At 48.4% G+C, this 17,956-nt stretch overlaps 1 protein-coding gene across 1 annotated transcript in view; it reads right to left on the reverse strand.

Annotated features, from left to right (window-relative positions):
• TSPAN2 (tetraspanin 2) overlaps positions 1–17,956 on the reverse strand; it is a 124,686-nt gene that overhangs the window by 14,762 nt on the left and 91,968 nt on the right. The window lies entirely within an intron of this gene.

Below are 17,956 nucleotides of genomic sequence, written 5' to 3' on the forward strand. Positions count from 1 at the left end.
CCCCCCCGGCGCCGCCGGCCACCTGCACTGCCACTACCACCACCCAACAACTGTGACCCCCCCCTGCCGACGACCCTCTCGATCCCCCTCCCACTGCCAACCGCCGTCGCCTACCTTTGCTGGCGGGGGACCCCAACCCCTGCCAGCTGAGGTCCTTTTCTTCCGGCGCAAGGCTTCGCCGGAAGAAGAGGACCTCGGCTGGTGGGGGTTCGGGTCCCCCGCCAGCAAAGGTAGGCGACGGCGACAGCAGGTTGGCGGCAGGAGGGGGGTCGAGAGGGTCGTCGGCAGGGGGGTCCAGGGCCAAATCTACGGGGGCCCAGGCTCCCGTGGCCCCACGTAGCCACACCACTGCCTGCAAGTACTCTGGCAGCTGGGATGTATCCATAGCGGCTTAGGCAGGAATAACTAGACAGACTGGAAGGGCCCATTGATCTCTTTCTGCCATCATCTACTACATTACTCTAGTTCCAATCAAGACGATCTGAAACATAAAAGTGCACGTTGGGTCTTTTCTGTTCACAGCGCCACAAATCCACCTTTGTCCCCTCACACAATTTTCAACTACTTCAGCTTTTCTTAATCCTAAGCCTAGTCTTGATTTGTCCGTGTTAAGCTTTTATTTTCGAACGGAAACTCTCGGGGGGGGGGGGGGGGGGAATTTATTTTTGAAAATGAGCTAGTAGACCAGACTACATCTGCTGCATCACCCATCCCTACCAACCCATCCATTCTTCCACTTCTCCACCCAATCACTACCCCATATCGCCTACATTTACCAAGCTACATTTAATTTTCCTACCTATCTAACAAAATTCTGTATAACCAAGTACTATGTAAGCCGCATTGAACCTGCTTTTAGTGGGAAAGCGCGGGATACAAATGTATTAAATAAATAAATAGTAGACCGATGGGTTACATATCCCTGCAGGCCTGTGAGCGCCACAGGATGTTTCAAAATGTAGCTGAATAAAATACGTACCACCTTGTTTTCGGTTTGCTGACCTTTAGTTCTGCACATTCAAGCAGACTAAGGGGTCCTTTTACTAAGGTGCGCCGAAAAATGGGCGAGTGTGTTTTGGGCGCGCGCAGATCCATTTTTCAGCGCGCTTGTAAAAAAGGCCTTTTAAAAAATTTTGCCGAAAATGACGTGCGGCCAAAATAAAATCTGCGCCCGCGTCCATTTTGGGTCTGAGACCTTTACCGCCGGCCATTGAACTTAGTGGTAAGGTCTCAGGTGGTAACCGTGCGGCTATCGTCTACGCATGTTTTAGAATGACGTATTACCGCCCCGGTTTCCGCCGCGCTCAGGAACATAAAAATTATTTGCCGGCGCAGGTAGCGGGCATGCCGTAATTAAAAAAACAAAATTACCTCCCGGGCCTCGTGGTAGGCGGGTGGCAACGCCAAATTAACGCATGTTGGGCGCATGTAGGCGCCTAGGCGGCGTAGTAAAAGGGCCCCTAACACAATGACTACCCTACTTTGTCCAATTTTCCTCCACAGTTGGCATTTCACAGGGCCTCGTTTGTGAGATTTTAAACTACTACTACTACTATTTAGCATTTCTATAGCGCTACAAGGCATACACAGAACGGGGGGGGGGGGGGGTGGGAATTTATTTTTGAAAATGAGCTAGGAGCAAATGTGTTTTTATATACAATGAGGGACCACATGTGCTTATTTTCCTAGGACTCCGCCAAGAGTTAATCCTGCCCTGTTTGTTTACGCTCCTAAGTAACTAGGTTTAGGAAGTTTGGAGCAGAATGGTTTTTCACAGTGCATCTTGTCTAGCAAAAAAGGTGCCGGTACTCAAATGCCAGGCCACCCTTCAAGGGTGGGGGTGATCACTGAGGAACCCACCCACAATAGCCAGGCCCTCCTGAAAACAGTCACAGAATCTACGACAAGGCAGAATTGTTGTGTAGAGCCTGAGCTCTTTCATTAAAACTTGGGGATCAATTTTAGCAGACAATAGAAAAGGTGCCGGCACTCAGTACCCCCAAGTACCCCCTCAAAAAAGCCCTTCTAAAGAGTGACAAGATTCCATGCAGAATTTCAAAGAGTAGCAACATTCCATGTAGAACCCCAAAGAATAGCAAGATTCTGGAATCCTAAAGAGTGACAAGATTCCATGCAGAATCTCAGATAGTAGCAACATTCCATGTGAACCCCAAGGAATAGCAAGATTCTCGGATCCTAAAGAGTAGTCAGGGCCGTGCCATAGGGTCTCTGGCGCCCCCCTGCAGACTATCAGTTGGCCGCCCCCCCCCCCCACCCCCCCCGGTGAAAATGATCGCTCACCACTGCCACACTGACAGGAACTGTCAGCCATATTCTTAGAACAAATTGCTATACATTGCAAAATAATGATAGCAGATGTAAATTCTCAAAGTGGACATATTCCAAACGCTAAAATGAAAATAAAATGATTTTTTTTTACCTTTGTTGTCTGGTGACTTTCTTTTCCGATCATGCTGGCCCAGTATCTGAGTCTGCTGACTATCGTCCCTCTTAACTCATTTCCAGGGCTTCCTTTCCATTTATTTCTTTACTTTCCTCCTCTTCTTCTTCATTTCTTGCTCTATATCCATTTCCAGCAATTCTCCTCTCTCCCTGGGTCCTGCCCTCCCATCCATGTCCATTCTTGTCCCTCTCTGCCCTTCCCTCCTCCATCCATAGCCAGCAATCCTCCTCTCTCCCCTCCCCTCCATTCCAGCAATTTGTCCTCTCCCTGGGCCCCCATTTCCATCCTTGTCCCTCTCTGCCCTTCCCTCCTCCCTCCATAGCCAGCAATCCTCCTCTCTCCCCCTCCTCATTTCCAGCAATTGTCCTCTCCCTGGGCCCCCATGTCCATCCTTGTCCCTCTCTGCGCTTCCCTCCTCCCTCATCCATAGCCAGCAACTCCTCCTCCCCTCCATTTTCCAGCAATTTGTCCTCTCCCTGGGCCCCCATGTCCATCCTTGTCCCTCTCTGCCCTTCCCTCCTCCATCCATAGCAAGCAATCCTCCTCTCTCCCCTCCCCTCCATTTCCAGCAAATTGTACTCTCCCTGGGCCCCATGTCCATCCTTGTCCCTCTCTGCCCTTCCCTCCTCCATCCATAGCCAGCAATCCTCCTCTCTCCCCTCCCCTTTCAGCAATTTGTCCTCTTCCCTGGGCCCTGCTGCTGCCCTCCCATCCATGCCCTCCCATCCTGGCCTGTCAGCATTCTCTCCCCTGCTCTGCCCTCTCCCCTCCTGTCCAATGATTTCTTCTCTCTCCCTGCCCTGCATCCATACATCGCCAACAATGCTCCTCTCCCCTACATGGGCAGGCTGCAGCGTTTTTTGCGAGGCAGCTCTGGCTCTCCCTCCTGCCTTCCTTGGTTCCCGTCTCTGGCTCCCCGATCACCAGCCCCCCCCCCCCCGCGTGTTTTAACCTTTACGCGATGTCAATCAATGAAGAACGCACACCAGACTCGTTTCCAGCTTCTCTCTTCACACAGTATCCCGCCCTCGCGGGAACAGGAAATGCATCATCGCTGACGCTGAAGGCGGGACACTGTGTGAAGAGAGAAGCTGGAAACGAGTCTGGTGTGCGTTCTTCATTGATTGACATCGCGTAAAGGTTAAAACACGCGGGGGGGGGGGGGGGCTGCTGATCGGGGAGCCAGAGCGGGAACTAAGAAAGGAAGGAGGGAGAGCCCGAGCTGCCTCGCAAAAGCGCTACGCTTGTGAGGGCAGCAAGGACGTCCGAAGTCCACGATTGGGCTGGGGCGCCGGGGCGAGGGTAAGCACCGCGGCGGCGCCCTCCAGAGGTGGGTGCCCCCCTGCGGCGCTTACCTCGCTTACCGCATCGGCACGGCCCTGAGAGTAGTGTGTTTTTTTTCTAGCGAAAAAGGTGCCGGTACTCAAATGCCAGGCCACCCTTCAAGGGTGGGGGTGATCACTGAGGGACCCACCCCACAATAGCCAGGCCTCCTGCAACCAGTCACAGAATCTACGACAAGGCAGAATTGTTGTGTAAGAGCCTGAGCTCTTTCATTAAAACTTGGGGACCATGGGTCAATTTTAGCAGACAATGGAAAGGTGCCGGCACTCAGTACCCCCCAAGTACCCCCTCAAAAAAAGCCCTTCTAAAGAGTGACAAGATTCCATGTAGAACCCAAGGAATAGCAAGATTCTCGGATCCTAAAGAGTAGTGTGTTTTTTTTCTAGCGAAAAAGGTGCCGGTACTCAAATGCCAGGCCACCCTTCAAGGGTGGGGGTGATCACTGAGGGACCCACCCCACAATAGCCAGGCCTCCTGCAACCAGTCACAGAATCTACGACAAGGCAGAATTGTTGTGTAGAGCCTGAGCTATTTCATTAAAACTTGGGGACCATGGGTCAATTTTAGCAGACAATGGAAAAGGTGCCGGCACTCAGTACCCCCAAGTACCGCCTCAAAAAAAGCCCTGGTTTTTCAACTGCTTGGCAATGCTTTTATTGGTATTATGATTGTTGTACGAGAAAGGTTGTGTGCTTTATAATTTCTCTACCTCACTCGGTAGAGCCTTGGGCTTGAAAGAGCAGGTTGTGAAATCCTTAAATTAAAGAAATGCTTTCCTGAGTGACATCTGCTAATTTTTCAAAGACGGATGCACGCTATCATTAAGACATCAGCAGGTCTTAAGTGGGAGGCCCAGCCCTTCACATAATTATTATTATTATTAACTGTTGTTGGAATGATTATATTGGATGATGTATGCCATTTTAGATGCAGGGCCCTTGTTCCTGCAGCTTAGTAAAAGGGATCCTAAATCTGTTCTTGCACCTTAGTAAAAGGACCCCCAAGTTTGCCTGAAGGTTATTGGGTGCTTTTATTTAGTGAAAGCAGAGGGGTGCACAGGCTGCAGCAGTCGTAATGTTCTAAAAAGCTGAAAGGGAGCAAGTTTCAAAAGTTTCCGGGTGAGCACGACCTGGCAGAAAATCACCATTGGACTGCACCAATTCCAATCCACCCCTGCCCCCTACATTATGGAACGATCTACAACTCCCCCTCTAATCAGAACCATATTTTAAGAGACTTAAGATTATTCTAAAAACACATTTGGGTGTTTTCTTTTGGGGACTGGTGTGTGAATGCAACAACTGTACATGACTGATAGCCTCTGCTCCTGTCTTGACTGCATGTAACCGTCTGTCCTGTCTTAATTTTGGCGTTCTTGTCTAAACTCAATTCGTTAACTTTTAGTCCGTAAACTGTCTTGAGAAAAGGTGGTGTGGTGAGTTGTCATACCTGTAAACATAAACATGAAGAAGTCATTGAAACTGTTTGGGGACATGCATTTGCTTGAAATGAGGCAAATGACCTCAGAGGTCGTTATACTTTTTTTATTCCCCTTTCAGGACAGATGTTAATTTTGCAAACGTGTCAATGAAAGACTGAGAGAGTTATTTTTAGTGCGGAGTCAGCCTATGGAAATAGCTCGGAATAGAATTACTGTGAGGAGCTGCTGTTCAGCTGTCCTGGATAGGAACACGGCTCACGGATGCCAAAATGCCAGAGCCATGAATACATCCAAAATCAGGAAGGAACTTCAGGCAGCAGCAGGGACTTCCTAAGAGCAGCAAATCTGGTCCATCTGATGGGCTCAGCTGATGCACAGTCCTGAAACACCTCAATTCGATTTCCCTGCCCTTATGGAAGCAAACCGAAAGGCGTCTCAGGGTTGGTGTTGGTTAAAAGTTTCAGCACTGAGAAAGAATATACCTTCCAGGTCCTGACTTGCAATATCTGATCCGCAAACTTTCCAGTGCTACGTCGCACATGTGAATGAGCCCAGTGCTAGATATACTGGTGGGATTCTGATCATAAACACTGTATTGAATTAGTAGTAATTTGCTACATTTGTGTCCCACATTTTTCCCACCTGTTTGCAAGCTCAATGTGGCTACATAGTCCCGGAAAGACGTTCGGCAATTCCGGTATGAACAGATACAGTTATGTTTTGGTAGAACAAGGGTTCAAGTGTTACAGACATTTTAAGGAATTGTATAGAGGAAGAGAATCGTAGAAAGGAATTAAGAAATTATGGGATCCTTTTATTTTATTATCTCATTTGTACCCCACAGTTTCCCAACAGCGTCAGGCTCATTGTGGCTTACAGCGCACCACAGAGGCAGACGTCAATGCAGTAAAAAGAAGCTAATACAGCAGAAAAACCTACACAAAAGATAATGGGGAGGATGAAGCAGCGGTGTAGCTACGTGGGGCCTGGGCCCTCATAGATTGGGCCCTGGACCCCCCCTTCCGTCGCCAACCCGCCTACCTTTGCTGGCAGGGGACCCCAACCCCCCGCCAGCCGAGGTCCTCCTCGCAAAAGGCTTCCTATTCCTTCTGTTTGTGATGTCCTGCACGATCTATGTGCAGGACGTCAGACTCACAGAAACAGAAGACTTGCAGATCAGCAACGCGGCCGCGCCGGAGAAGAGGACTTCGGCTGGCGGGGGTTGAGGACCCCCGCCAGCAAAAGTACCCCGACGGCAGGGGGAGGGAGAGTCGAAGGGGTTGGTGGCAGGGGGGGGAGTCAAGGGGTTGGCGGGGGGGGGGGGGGCAGGGCCAAACCTACGGGGGCCCATGGCCCCACCTAGCTATGCCCCTGCTCTATGTGTGGGTGAATGTGTGTCTCTGTAAGTGTGAAAAGCGCCAACCCTTTTACTAAAGGGTTGGCGATCGCCGATCCAGAACTACCACCGGGCTACTGCAGGAGCCCGGTGATAATTCCCACCCCCATTTCTTGTGCTACTGTAATGTTTTGGATTTTTGTGGCGCTGGAACTTAACCTGCAGTAATCGCTGCCCAGTTACCGTGGGGGCCCTTTCCGCCATCTCAGTGGGTAGCGGTAAGGGTTCCCCACCGAAATGGCTGTGCGGTAAGTGGTTCTTTTTCCCCCCAAAATGGCCAGTCTTTTACCTGATACAGTAAAAGGGGGCCCTCGGCGTGCGTCTAAAACACGCGCTGACACTAGCACACGCCTCCTTTTACCTCAGCTTAGTAAAAGGACCCCAGAGTAACTAGGTCGGTTGACATAATGAAGGACTATTATTTAATTATTTTATTTCATTTTAATATCAATGCTTTTATTCCAGTCTTTCGATCTCAAAGTACAAAGACCAGTACAACAGGGTGAGTTACATTCAAGTACAGTAAGTATTTACGCTGCAAATAAACCTAAAGATATGCCTGGGTTAAAGGTCTGGGGTGTGTTTTTGCATTACAGAATCCACGGTAAAGCTGACACCTCATTGGCAGTTTTCATAAGTACATAAGTGTTGCCGTACTGGGACAGACTGAAGGTCCATCAAGCCCAGTATCCTGTTTCCAACAGCGGCCAATCCAGGTCACAAGTACCTGGCAAGATCCTAACACAGTAGAATACATTTCATGCTGCTTGTTCCAGAAATAAATAGCGGATTTTGCCAAGTCCATTTTTGACTAATGGTTTACGGACTTTTCTTTTAGGAAGCTAGCCAAACCTTTTTTTAAAAAACCCGCTAAGCTACATAGATTGGACAAAATGGATTTTCAACTAGGGATGGGCAGCCCCCCAAATTTTCTTTTTTGTTACTTTTCCCATGTCATTTACAGCATTGTTTGTTTGTTTTGGCAAGTCTTTATTTATTTATTGGGATTTATTAACGCCTTTATGAACAGGAGTTTCACTCAAGGCGGTGTACAGCAGGCAATCTAATATAATAATTCGCACCTCCAACGTTCTGAAGCTGACTCCGTGGCACTGAAGCCCTGAAGCCCTGTAGTGTTCGTAGGCTTCGTAATCGCTTCGCCCATGGTAACGCGACATCAGAAGAAGGGACCAACCACAGGAAAGCAAGCAGTTTCCCCGTGTTTAAAACGGACTCTTCTACCACTCTCACGTACAGAGAGACGCTTGGGTATAAAAACACAGACACACAGCTGACCCCGGTTTCTCTGGGCCTCTCCCCCGGGGCTGCTTTCCGCTGATTCCCCGCAGCTCCCTTGCCCTCCGGAGACCACTGCAGCCTTTTAACGGTTCCCCCACTGGCTCCTCCCTACACTCGAAAACCGACTCCCGGCCAGGAAGAAAGACAAAAGCGGCGAAAATGCACCTACCTCTCAGCACCACTCATACAGCCGCCCTCAGCCCCGCCCCCCACACATTACGTCACTCGCTGGGGCGTCACCATGGATGATTTTATGGACTAAAGTACAGAGTTTAAACGTGATGCGTTATTTGAGTGGGAGCCAGTGTAGTTTTTCTCGTAAGGGTTTTGCACTTTCGTATTTTGATTTGCTGAATATTAGTCTGGCTGCCGTGTTTTGAGCTGTCTGGAGTTTTTTGAGTATTTGCTCTTTACAGCCGGCGTAGAGTGAATTACAGTAGTCCAAGTGACTGAGTACCAATGATTGTACCAGGTTGCGGAAGATGTTCCTTGGAAAAAATGGTCTAATTCTTTTTAGTTTCCACATTGAATGGAACATCTTTTTGGTTATGTTGTTCGCATGATTCTCAAGCATTAGGTGTCGGTCAATGGTAACTCCAAGAATTTTTAGGGTATCCGAAACTGGTAGACTTAGTTTGGGTGTGTTGATGGTGGTAAATTTATTCTTATTGTATTGCGAGGTGAGTATTAGGCATTGGGTTTTTTCTGCATTAGTGTCAGCTGGAATGCATCTGCCCATGAATTCATGATGTGCAGGCTTTGGTTGATTTCATTAGAGATTTCCCTTTGGTCTTGTTTGAATGGGATAAAGATCGTTACATCATCAGCGTGTATGTAAGAGTTTAGATTCTGATTCGATAGTAGTTTGGCCAATGGTGTCATCATTAGATTGAATATGGTCGGTGAGAGGGGGGATCCCTGTGGGACTCCGCATTCAGCCACGACACTACTCTCTAGCTTGTATCAGTGACATCCATCCCTTCCAGCCTGCCTTCAAATTTTTAATTGAGGGTATTTCGAAGTTCATTCTCTTCTTCTATTGAGAAATGCCTTGTCCTTCAAGAGTGCAATTCTTCCCTCCGCCCACTTCCCCATTTCTGTCTCAAGCTTGGGTTGGGAGGCAGAGAGTAGTGAACAAAAAAGCAGAATGATGATGGGGGGGGGGGGGGGGGATGCAACCACTGGCCCCTGGGCTTTGCATTGAGGAACACTGCCATAGAACAAATCAAGCTGTCCTAAGTTGATCAGATAAGCATCTAGGTACTGCCTGGGTAACTCCTGGTTCCACCCTGGTAATAAGCGGGTAGTGCTGCAGGAGTCTGTGCAAATGTTAAGCAGCATTATCCGAGTATGAGCCGCTGAATTTCCAGGTTTGGCCCAGTCAGCACAATTTTAACCAGGCTGGAGCCTTTCCTGTTTCATTAAATTGCTTTGAATATATCGACCCCGGTGTATTTAGCGTAGCTGCAGTCCAGGAGTGCAGTCCAGTCAGTGGTGTGCTGGAGCAGGCTCTCACAGGCTCGCAAGAGCCGGTTGTTAAGTTTTTAAGAATTTTGGGAGCCGGTTGTTAAAGTAGGGCCCTCCATGGCTACTTTAACAACTGACTCCCAAAATGTGTGCTTGGGCCCCCTGCTGAATTCTCTTTTACTTTGCTGGTGGGGATGGTGAGCCCTGCCAGCCAAGTCAATAGACTGCTGCTGTTCCCCGCTCCTTGTTTCCAGCTCTGAGCAGCAGGCTGGGACTTCTCCAGCACCTGTGAGAAGTTTCAGCATGCTGCTCAGAGCAAGACATTGGGAGTGGTGGCAGTCCATTTATTGGCTGCCAGCAAAGGTATGCCTAGTGTGCCCGCTCGGAGGGAGGAGAGAGAGGCAAGTGTTCCTCCCCCCCCCCCCCGCCACCCTTGGCCCTTCCAACTGCAGAGCTGGCTATGTCCGGAGAAAGAGCCTGTTGTTAAAAATTTACCAGCACACCCCTGAGTCCAGTCCAATGTTCAGCAGCAATTATCTGGGTAGCAGGTCCTGTTATGCGCATAAATGCCTCTGATGATGGTATACCTGGATTTTCAGTGCCATTTTCCGGATTATTTATGTATTTATTTTTGTTTGTTACATTTGTATCCCACATTTTCCCACCTATTTGCAGGCTCAATGTGGCTTACATAGTACCGGAGATGTGTTTGCAGACTCCGGTGTTAACAAATACAGAGTGATGTTGAGATAAGAAAACGTTCATGTGGTACAGCCACGCGAAGTCATCGTGCAGCGGGAGAATTGTGTTTTGGCCATTCCGTGTTTTGGTTTTGTTGTGTTGCAGAGATCATGCATTTATGTTGGGTTGGTAGGAATCTTGGAGCTGCATGGTGTGTGATCTGTTTTGTAATAAACGAGTAGGCATAGACCAAAATGGCACAATGTGAGGAAACCTGGTGCCGAAATAAGGTTCCACATGGAAAACTGTTCTACAAAATGCAAATTCAGAAGTTTATTTTTTTGTCCAGCAGATGAACATGTGTCAAGTCTATCTCTATTGGGTTTGCTCTGTAGGGATACCTATCTCCTTTTTTGGCTTTTGGGATCTGTTTTGCTTAGCGGAAGTGATTTCACTTTTGCCTTTTACGAACAGATTGATAAATGCCGTGCATGAGGCAGTGGGGTTTGCACATAGGAATAAATGATTGGTATTGTCGAACTATGGCTAACAGACTCCTTTACCACACAGAATGCTTTTTTGTGCAGCAGGTTCACTGCTGCTTTACTGAAATATACTGGTCAATCTTCAAAACAATTTAACTGGCCGGAAATAGTCGCTGACCAGTTAAATCACTTGTTCAGGGCTATCCACTTATTTTCAGTGGCACTTAAGTGGTCAACTCTGCTGAAAATTAGCGGTTACTGCCTAAGTGAAAACCGGCTATTTTGGGGGCATTCTGGGGAGGCGGAGTTAGCAGTTGGCCAGTTAAGTACCGAGATTCAGCACTTAACCACTTAATGCCACTGAAGATCCCTGGCAGCGCTGGAATTTATCTGAATATCGGCGCTCTGCAATGTCAGTACCCAGATAACTGTCTGGATACCGGTGATGCAGCTTTGTGGTATCTGGAAAATGCCATCAATCACCTCTGTATCCAGATATTCAGTGGCAGTTTCCGGATATCGGCTGGCACTGAATTTTCAGCCGTATCTTTAAATGCTTGGGGCAACATTTAAAAAATTGACGAGTTTATTTCTATACTGCAGTCACAACAAAACATTTAAAAAAATACACAATTTTTTTTCTAATTATGCTGGCTTTTTAAATAGTATTTTCTTTTCCTTCCCGAGGTTTAAGTGGTGTTAGGAACACAGTAAAAGCTTTAAAAATCTACTGTAAGACAAGTTGTTTTCTACCACTAGAGGGCATCAGAATATTCCAGATCCCCAGTTGATACAGAGAAAAACACATGCACATATTTTGGACACACGGGGTAATTTTCTACAGGGGAAAGGGAAGTGGGACTTGATATACCACCTTTCTGAGGTTTTAGCAACTACATTCAAAGTGGTTTACATATATTCATGTACTTATTTTGTACCAGGGGCAATGGAGGGTTAAGTGATTTGCCCAGAGTCACAAGGAGCTGCAGTGGGAATTGAACTCAGTTCCCCAGGATCAAGGTCCACTGCACTAACCACTAGGCTATTCCTCCACTAGCAACATTCCATGTAGAAGCCTGCCCTTGCAGATCAGCAACGCAGCCGCACAGGCTTCTGTTTCTGTGAGTCTGATGTCCTGCATCTACATGGTTAGCATGGAAATTCTGGGCACACCCCTGACCCACCCCTGCTCCTTCCATTTCTATGCACACTTGCAATTATGCGCTATACAATTTGCCTGCTAAGGGGGAAATACTTTAAAATGGCACCAAAAGTTAGGTGCCAGGAAAATTGTTCCCCCTAAGCCGAGTGTCAGTCCTCCGACAGCACTGCTGCCTGTGGGTGGCGCTGCTTCAATATTATACTTTCAGTCTTTAGGGCCAGGCAGGTTTCCTGGAGTCCAGCAGAACTTGCCTGACCCTGACTATTGAAAATGTGATTGTGAAACAGCGCCCCGCAATGGCAGGACTACAGGTGGAGGACAGGGGGAACATTGGCCAGGCACATCTATGCTAAACTAATATCCTGCAAAGGGTGCTTAGCACGGATAAGTACATAAGTATTGCTATGCTAGGACAGACTGAAAGTCCATCAAGCCCAGCATCCTGTTTCCAACAGTGGCCAATCCAGGTCACAAGTACCTGGCAAGATCCCAAAAAAGTAAAATACATTTTATGCTGCTTATCCTACAAATAAGCAGTGGATTTTCCCCATTTTAATAATGCTCTATGGACTTTTTCTTTAGGAAGCCATTCAAACCTTTTTTTAAAATTCCGCTAAGCTAACTGCTTTTACTAAATTCTCTGGCAACGAATTCCAGAGTTTAATTACACATTGAGTTAAGAAATATTTTCTCCAATTTATTTTAAATGTACTACTCTGTAGCTTCATTGCATGCCCCCTAGTCCTAATATTTTTGGAAAGAGTAAACAAGTGATTCACGTCTACCCATTCCATTCATTATTTTATAGACCTCTATCTTATCTCCCCTCAGCTGTCTTTTCTCCAAGCTGAAGAGCCCTAGCCATTTTAGCCTTTCCTCATAGAGAAATTGTCTCATCCCCTTTATCATTTTCGTCTCTCGCTTAACTTTGGGCGCAGCAGTGATGCCTGCTGTAAGTGCCGGCATGCAACTAATGCCAGTTGGGCATGCAATTGACCATATTCTCGGAGGCAGAGCCAGGTGTGTCAGCAGGGGAGTGGCCGCTCCCCCAAATGGACTTCCGATGGCACCGGCGCCTATTTTCGACACGATCTGTCGCGTTTAAAATACGCGCCGGTGCCGTTGGCAGTCTGCTCTGCGCTCTCCCATGCCCTCAACCTGGCTTCGCTTCTGTGTATTCTGTAACATTGCGCCTAATTTCTGAGAACGTCCCTGAATCGCACCTGCCATCATGGGCCCTAAATCCAGCTTGTAGGGTTGCTATTGCCAACTCTGGAATGCCGTCCCCAGATCTATCCGATCAATCTGCGACAGTGGCGTACCAAGGGGGGGCGGTGGGGGCAGTCCGCCCCGGGTGCACGCCGCTGGGGGGGTGCCGCGAGCCGGTCAGCGTCATTGGTTTCCATGCTCCCTCTGCCCCGGAACAGGAAGTAACCTGTTCCGGGGCAGAGGGAGCATGGAAACCAACGACTCTGACTGGCGCGCAGCACCCCCCCAAGCGGCGTGCACCCGGGGGGGTGTCCTTTCACCGAGGTGGGGGTTCACCGCACTGCACGGGGGGGGGGGGGTTGCTGCACCCGGGGGGGCAGGGCGCATCGGCGATCCGCCCCGGGTGTCAACGCCCCTCGGAACGCCACTGATCTGCGACTATCTACCATATTCCGGAAAACACTAAAACCCCACCTATTCAAGCAAGTCTATCCGAATGACCCAGACTGATCTTATGATCTTGAACCCATCCACCCAACACATATACAAGCGAAAACGACATTGACCCAGACTATATCTCCCACCTTACTCCCTTCTCCATTGCCTACCTCTACCCACTTATCCCTTTCATTATTCTGCTAAATACTTTCTTTAATAATATGCTGTATTCCCTATTACTATGTAAGCCGCATTGAACCTGCTTTGAGCGGGAAAGCGCAGGATACAAATGTAATAAATAAATAAATGTGTTCACCACAGTGTCCCCAGTTCTGACCAGTCTAGGGAGCATGTCCTGAGCTGGGCATTGAACCCAGGTCTCTCCTCATGGCATAATGCTTGCTAGTGCTGTACCAGAAGCTTTTCAGTGAGCTCCTTGCATCTTAACATCAAGCCTTACAGTGTTTCTGTCTGCTCCACTTGTTTCAGTGAAAGCAAAGGGAGGAAGTTAACTCAGCTTCCTCTCTGTTATTAGGTAAAGTCAAAACAAACCAAGTTTGAGAGCGACTTTCACGCCTTCCGCTCTGTTTATGTAATTACCGCTTCTGCTCGGCCCTATACTGGCACACACCCCATAATGTGCATTAGGCAACCATTTGGTTTTGATTCAGTGCCCTGGCACCTTGGTCCATAGCCATTTCTGTAAATACCACAAAAACACCCAAGAAATTCTCAAAAGCGGTTGTGCCGAAGAACTATGAAAGCAGGAAAAGAAATCAGGAATGCTTATGTTTGGCAGACAGAGCTTTGTTGCTGTATAGGCTTCTGGAGTTTCCAATAACGATGCATGAGGCCTTTTACTAAGAGATGCTTCTTACATTTTGTATTTTTCTTTTCTGAAAAAGGTGTTTTTTCAGGGCATACTTAAAGGTGTGCTGGAGAGACCTTGGTGGGAGCAACACTGTAGGCAAGGACTGTGTGAGGAGAGTACCTGCACAGAGCACAGATATGGATGGATACAAGCAGTGGTGTAGCCATGGGGGGGGGGGGGGGGGGGGGGCTGGGTCCGCACAATTTTGGGCCCGGGCCCCCAAGGTCTGCTGGTTTGGCTGCCTGGGTCCCCAATTCCCACCAGCAGAAGCTTTCCTGTGGCAATATTCGGCACCGCACTGCCTGTCCTGCTTTCCCCCTCCCCTAAACGCATGCTCAACTTCACTAAAACTGAGCCTGCGCATCGGGGAAGGAAAGCGGGGCAGGCCACGTGGTGTCGAATATCACTGCAGGAAGGATTCTGCTGGCAGGGCTTGGGGACCCCCACCAGCTCAGGTATGTGGGGTTGTGGCAGGGGTTGAGAGCGGTGGGAAGGAGGTCTGGCTATGCCTCTGGGTGCAAGAATTGCTCCCAGCCCATTGTGTCCTCTCATTGGTGGTGAGGAAGAGGGTAGGGTGGGGGTGGGGTGGTGCCAGTCACACAGGGACCGTTATAACTCGGTGTAGTTTTTCTGCTGCTTTCATAGCGCGTATCCGTGCATTATTAAACAGCCAGCTAAACCAGGCCAAAATCCAGATGAAGGCTCGCTTTTCTTAATTTTCAACTGTTTATTGCAAATAAATGAAACATAACTTAGTGCACAGAAATAGTTGGAAAACAAGAGTTCTTCCCAGGCTGGATGAGCCCTTGAAGTTGGAGGCTTATCAGCAGGTTGACAGACTGGCAGTGGATGTTAAGCAAGGGTGGAACGACAGTGATATGGGTCCCTGGGCAATAGAGGTCATTGGCCTCTAGCCACTTAGAAGCTAGAGGAGAGGAGGCCTCTTACTGCTGTGGGCCCTTGGGCGCTGCCCTGTTGTCCGAATGGTCAGTCCGGCCCTGATGTTGAAGAGCTGAATTCTGTATTGTGGAGGCTGAGGTTAAACTTTAGTGGAAAAGGGATGCCTGTTGCAGGGATGTAGCCAGACGTCGCGGTGGGAGGGGGCCAGAGCTGGAGGTGGGGGGGGGTTTACATTTTGGTGTGCCGCCCTAACGCCGCCGCCTCACCGCCCTCCTGCGTCTCACCTCCCTACTGCTCCCCGCCGCTGCAAATACCTTGGTTGGTGGGGGTCTCCAACCCCCACCAGCTGAAGCCTTTGTCCAGCACTGGAGCATTGCCTGCCCTGCTCTCTCTTCCCCTCATGTCCTGCACGCTCGGACGTGAGGGGAAGAGAGAGCAGGGAAGGCAATGCGGCGGTGCCGGAGACCGGAGCTGGATGAAGCCTTCAGCTGGTGGGGATTGGGGACCCCTGTCAGCAAAACCAGGGGCCCAGAAAGAAATTGGGGGGGGGCCATGCTCCCATGGCCCCACCTAGCTACGCCACTGGCCTGTTGACTGGATACATACAGGAAGGGTGCTGGGTAGATGAAGGATGTTGGGCATCTGCATGAAAAAGAGGATATTTTCTCTAGAGTAGAGAGGGACAGAAGCTGAGGACAGCTTGATCTTGAGTCCTAGTGGGAGAATTCTGCTGTACAGGGAGGGGTGTAGAGAATACCCATAAGATTAGGGGGCTGATGAAGTGACCAATAGCATCAGAGCATGAACCTGGAGGTTTTTTTCTCAGTTACTGGAGGAAACCAGGGCATAGGCAAAGGACGACCTATGAAAACAGAGGTTACATGTCCTTATAGAAAGTTGATTCTAGCTTGAATTATATAATACAAAATCAAATACAGTAAATGTAAAGACAACTGCGGGGGCAGAACAGTCCTGGGGTGGGAGGACTCTGGGTCCATGCTTAGGGATTCAGAAATTAAATCTTGACCCTGCCTACAGCAAAGTCCTTTGCTTTGCCCTGAGCCGCCTACAGATTTCATGAAAAATAGTTTCCACTGGCTGCAGCCTTTTCAGCATAGGGCATGGGGTAGATTCCAGCTGGATTGGGTGCCTGAAGCAAAGGAGTAAGCACCATAAAAAGGAAAAAATAATTTTGAAACGTAATAAGAACAATGAACTTTTATTTACCACCCAGGAATGCTAAAAAGTCATCCCGCACATTCCTCAATCTTCACTTCCCCAACTGTAAAGGTCTAAAATACAAACTAACGCATGCATCAACCTTTTCCTACCTGAGCACACAATTCTGGAACGCACTGCCGCGCAACTTAAAAACGATCTATGAACTAACTTCCGCAAACTACTGAAGACCCATCTTTTCAACAAGGCATATCACAAAGATCAACAAATGTGAACTCTTCCACATATATCCAGAACTGTCTTATAATTTTGCTTGCTTCATCACTATCATGCTACCCAATATCCTTATATAATACTAAATGTATATTCTCTTATATATTTCCACCATTCATGATGTATTGTGAGCCACATTGAGCCTGCAAAGAGGTGGGAAAATGTGGGATACAAATGCAATAAATAAAATAAAATAAAAAATTCAATATACAATAAGGGCCTGGTATTCAGCTGGCAGTGGGCAGCACATTTGCTGTCCGCTGCCAGCGTGAAACTCAGGTATTCAATGCTGGCTGTATCCGGCGACCGGTATTGAATGACTGAGTTAATTTTGGCCACTAAAAAGTTAACTGGCGCTAACCGGTTAGCGGTCAAAGATAGGTCTGCAATTTAAGTGGCTTATTTTGACCGCTCAACAGAGCCGGTTAGGCGCTGAATATTTGCGCCGAACTGGCTATGTCACGCGATATAGCCGGTAACCGGGATATTCAGCGGGAGATAACCGGTTATTTCCCACTGGATATCTGCGGTTTTGCAAGGCCTACTCTACTGATCTAACTTAAATGCCTTAACTCCGTAATGCATCAAAACCTCACATCGTAATGGACATTGTATATTCCTTAGTTCCTTGACCCTTGTTGTACTTGTATACCCTAACCTTACCTGACCCTTATTTTAAACTGTATTTGTTTAATATCTACTGGACTTGGCGATCGCCTTGACGGTATTATGTAAGCCACATTGAGCCTGTTAATGGGTGGGGAAATGTGGGATGCAAATGTTACAAATAAATAAACAAACAAACAAACAAACAAACACTATTTAACCAGCAAGGAGTCATACCTGGCTGGTTAAATAGTTTTAAATATTCGGCTGTAAATATTTAACAGGTTGGGCAGATAATCCAAGGTACCATGTGATGGTTTAACACAGCTTCTACATGAATACTGTGGGGCCTTTTTACTAAGCTGTGGTAAAAGGTGGCTTGTGCTAGTTTTGCCGCATGAAATTGGTGCGCACTGGGCCATTTCTTTTACCATGGTGGACATAGGAGCCAACTTTTCAAAATGATTGGGGGTGCTAATTTTTTTTTTTTTTTACAGGTGGTGCATTCCCCCCTCCCCCTTGTCCCCCTCCCTTGACCCCCTCCCCCTCATCCTTATCCCCCTCCCAGTCCCCCCTCCACCTCCCTCCGAGTTCCAGGCCCACCTCCCTCCCTCCCAGTCCCTCCCAGTTCCAGGCCCCCCTCCCTCCCTCCCTTTGAGTTCCAGGCCCCCTTCCATCCCCTCTCTCTCTCTCCTTTCCCTCCCCCCTCCCCCCGAGTTCCAGGGTCCTCCCTCTGAGTTC

Source organism: Microcaecilia unicolor, chromosome 12, assembly GCF_901765095.1.
Source record: "Microcaecilia unicolor chromosome 12, aMicUni1.1, whole genome shotgun sequence".
In the NCBI taxonomy this organism is placed as follows: Eukaryota; Metazoa; Chordata; class Amphibia; order Gymnophiona; family Siphonopidae; genus Microcaecilia; species Microcaecilia unicolor.